General features: G+C 35.0%; 1 long non-coding RNA gene across 1 annotated transcript; it reads left to right on the top strand.

Moving 5' to 3' along the window:
- Positions 1–1,626: 1,626 nt before the first annotated feature.
- LOC137711289 (uncharacterized) lies at positions 1,627–2,700 on the top strand. Its single transcript, XR_011065048.1, has 2 exons — positions 1,627–1,872; positions 2,002–2,700. It is a non-coding gene; the product is annotated as an uncharacterized lncRNA (long non-coding RNA).
- Positions 2,701–4,109: the final 1,409 nt, after the last annotated feature.

The following is a 4,109-nucleotide window of genomic DNA, read 5'->3' as shown; positions in this document are numbered from 1 at the left end:
TGGCTATGTAAAAGGAGGTCTCTTTGAACTTTCGCCTCCCAAGTCCTAGGATTGAGATGATAACCCTAGAGATTAAACTGAAAATATATATGAACTATAAGAGTAGAGAGCTTTATCTCTCCTATCTAATACTGAGAGAGATTTGCCAATTAGTACTACGATCTAGTGGTATTCTGCTTCACTTGTAAGTGAGAAGTTACGAGTTCGATTCGCGCCAAAGACGAATTTGAACTACATTATTGCTAGCCCATTAAGAGGCTAAGTCCACCCTTTCCTTGTAGATAATATCGTTTGTTAAAAAAATACCGAGAGAGATTTTCTCTTTGTGTCTTCTTTCTTCCTGAAAGCCCGTAGTTGGGAACATAGTAGAAAGACATATATGTCCATGAAAATTCTAAGAATAGTTTTTTAAGGATTTTCTTTAAATATCACAAAGATAATTAAGAGATACTTGATAATCAAATACCTTAATTTGAGTGTCACTTAGTATTACGGTCTAGTGGTATTCTTTTTCACTTGTATGTGAGAGGTCTTAGGTTTGATTCTTGCTATAAGCGAATTTGAACCACATTATTGCTAGATCATTATGAGGCTCAGCTCACCTCCGATCCTTAATGTAGATAATATTATTTGTTAAAAAAATGTATTAAAAAAAACCCTAATTTGAGTGGATTAAATATTGGTATTTATTTAATTAATATATAGGTAAATCGCACAAAAGGATGTATGACGAACCACAAAAAATCTATAATTATTAACTCTTCTTTGTGACGAAACAAAAAGGAAAGAAGAAGAATTACGAAAACCTACGTTCCTCGCATGGAATCGATGCATGCCGAAGCTTTTTCTTTTACCATTTCAGTGAAGAATCAACAGAAGGAGATTATAAAGCAATCCCAAATAAAAAATGACCGTAGGGCAAGTAATAGATAATTTCACACACTAGAAAAAGGAATTATTTGTTTTCCCCTCCTTTTGTGACAGCCTTGTCAGAAGTAAAACCTTTTCTCATGTAAAAATAATGCTCTTTTGAGGACAATAATGTTATCAATGAGTTAGATAGTTAGTTGTTAGAAAGAGAAATATCGATGAGAATTGAACTCACATTACTGTGCATATACATATATATAACATTATTGTTTTTCAACATTCTGACAAAGTATCATATGCCACGATGAATTTTATATTTATTTTTTAAGCTTTTGTCAATCATGGAAAATCACCATTATTTTTGTACAAGAAAAGGACCTTTATATCTAAAGAAGAAAAATAAAAATATAGAGAATTTATAGCTGGAAAAATATATGCACCAATACCAATTGTAAAGCCTCATTCTTTATTCTCTCTCCAACGAAATTTTTTTATTTTAATGAAATCATGATATTATTAGTTTTTTTAAACAAACCAAATTATGATAGTATAAGTTAGAAAATGATTTCGCCACACTCTGTTTACCGTGCTTACATATTCATATTTAACTTTACCATTGTTTTTGTTTGCTTTATTACCAAAAATAAATAAAGGTGTCACGTTCTACACACGGCCGTACCAAAAATGAAAATGATGTGTATATTTTATATATTACTTTATTTAATTAAGAATCCCAATAAAACACTACACGTTTTGTGGCTTTTGTTGTGTGGCCGTCGGCCTACCCAAAAAAGTCCCTCCCCCATCATTCATCTCTCCCTCTCTCCCTCTCCTCTGCAACAACAATATGACAACAAGTAGCAAAGGAAACAACAACGCAGCATCAGTAGTCCAAGTCCAAGAGCAAGCAGCAGGTAGCCATGAGTGCTGCATGTGTGGGGATTTTGGCTTCTCCTATGAGCTCTTTCTTTGCAAGGTTTGCCAATTCAGATCTCAGCACAGGTCCCCAATTTAACAAAACCACTCTCCTTTTTGTTTAATTATATGAACATATTTAAGTTGATCCTTTAATTTATGGGTTATGATCTAACCAAACTGAAGTTTAATTGTAATCAGATTTCCTATGTGCAGGTACTGCAGCAATCTTTACCCGAATGCTGAGTCCTACAGAATCTGCAATTGGTGCCTCACCCAGAAGGAGGACACAAAGGAAAAGTCCCCGAACTCCTCAAATTCTTCATCCTCATGCAAAAGGGAATCCCAAGATCAAGACCACCCAATTACCAAGATCAGCATCAAAAAAAAGATTTCATCAAAAAACAGTAATAATCCATATGGTGGGTGTCTGAGGGGCACTATGCAGCTGCAACCAAGCGGGCCCATCAAGAAACAGAGATCACTTGATCTTCATCGTCAATCATCAGCAATATCTCCATCTCCATCACCATCTCCAAAATCTGCACCAGTTGTTACCAGAAAGAGGATCATCACAAATGCGGCAAAGGAGGCTGAGAGGATCAGGAGGACAAGGTCAGAGGGCATATCAAACATAAAAAACACAAGCACTATTGGGATCACAAGGCAAGTCTTCAGGAACAAGGTCAGAAGGTACAAGCTTTTGGATGAAGTTTCAAGTCAATGACTTGTTGACTACAGCTAGCTATGTATTCCAATTTCTTCTCTCTTTTATTTTCTTTTTGTTGTACATACAAATATAAATACAGATAAATGTGATGGAGGAGACCAGTGGCAGGCGTAATTTAGTATGATATAGTAAATTGTAATTTTCAGTTAATGTAGAAACGTAATAAGAGAACTCTGTGGTGGATTCTGTATAATCAAGTTCTTTTTAAGTTAAAGAGCGTACTTCATTGTGTATGATCATATGTTTATTTCTTTCATTACGAAATAGTGTAAATCATATGTTTGTTTCTCTCTTTACGTGATAGGTCGAAAGAGCTTTACGTATGTAAAGAGTACTGCAAGTTCTCTATCACGATACTGTTACAACTTACATGAATATGTGTGTGTGTTTTTCTTTCAATGCCATATATGTGTAAATAGTATTTGGTAACCACTTTCAACATAAGAGCTGATATAATTTAGCCACTAGTATGACTCGCCTATACAGAGAACACAAAACTAACCCAAACGAGACTACATACACAAAGACAACTCAGTCTAATTTTTGTACTACAAGGATAAAACAACAAACACAGTCCACACCAAGAACACCACTTGATAAAGATTCAGTGGGTTCATTGTTTTTGGAGTTTGATGGATTTTGGTTGACTTTCAAATTTAAGTGTATTCAATATAGATTTTTAGAGGTCAATAAAAGTCATTCTGTATTAAATAAATTTTTTTTATAACTCTAAAAAGTTTATGAAAATCTTGTGGTATTCATTTATGAAGTCTACAAAGATCCAAGTGTATTTAAAATTTCACTTATTTTAAAAGATTTTAGAAAGTCATGGATTTTGATGGACTTTGAATGCTTTTATAGAAAAAATTTTGTCAATGCAAATTCAACCTCTCCTCAAGATTCTGATGGATTTCATTTTTCTTAATTCTCTGATGAATACTCCATCATCTAATATAATGCAATAATTATCACTATCACCACTTCCAACATCATGTCACCACCACTACCTTACCATAACCATCTTGTTCACCTCTACCCAACCACTGTCACCATTGGTTCCACTGTTGTCATTGCCATGAGCATCATCGCTATCACCACTATGACCACCACCTACACCACCATCACTATGACCGCCACCTCTACCACCATCTCCTTTACCACCCCGACACCACAATCACCCCATGACACTTCCACTACCACCACCTCATAAGCCCACTTTGTCATAAATCATGATCACCATCTCAATGATGAAAACTTAAAAATAATAATGCTTATTAATAAATTAATAGTTAAAACATCTACGACAATCTCCAAAATTCTTTAAAAAAGTAAAAATAAAGTATTGAACTCTCTAGAATTCTGCAAAAGTGTAAGTCAACAAAAGTATATCATTAAAAGGAAAAAATGTAAGAAAAAAAAAGGCCTTTTTCTCTCCCCTGTGAGAGACCTTCCCTCTCTTTGAGAGCGATTCTCACCCTTTCGTGTGAGTGGTTCTCCATCATGTTCTCGTTTGTTGCCGCCGATCCTGGCTGCGGCCGGGATCGATGGGTGTTCTTTTGTTTTTGCCTTGGTGTCCCTCACTTCTCCTCTATGC

This window comes from Pyrus communis, chromosome 1 (assembly GCF_963583255.1).
Source record: "Pyrus communis chromosome 1, drPyrComm1.1, whole genome shotgun sequence".
Classification (NCBI taxonomy): domain Eukaryota; kingdom Viridiplantae; phylum Streptophyta; class Magnoliopsida; order Rosales; family Rosaceae; genus Pyrus; species Pyrus communis.
Note: the sequence above shows the minus strand (reverse complement) of the source record. Positions and strands in the feature narration are given on the sequence as shown.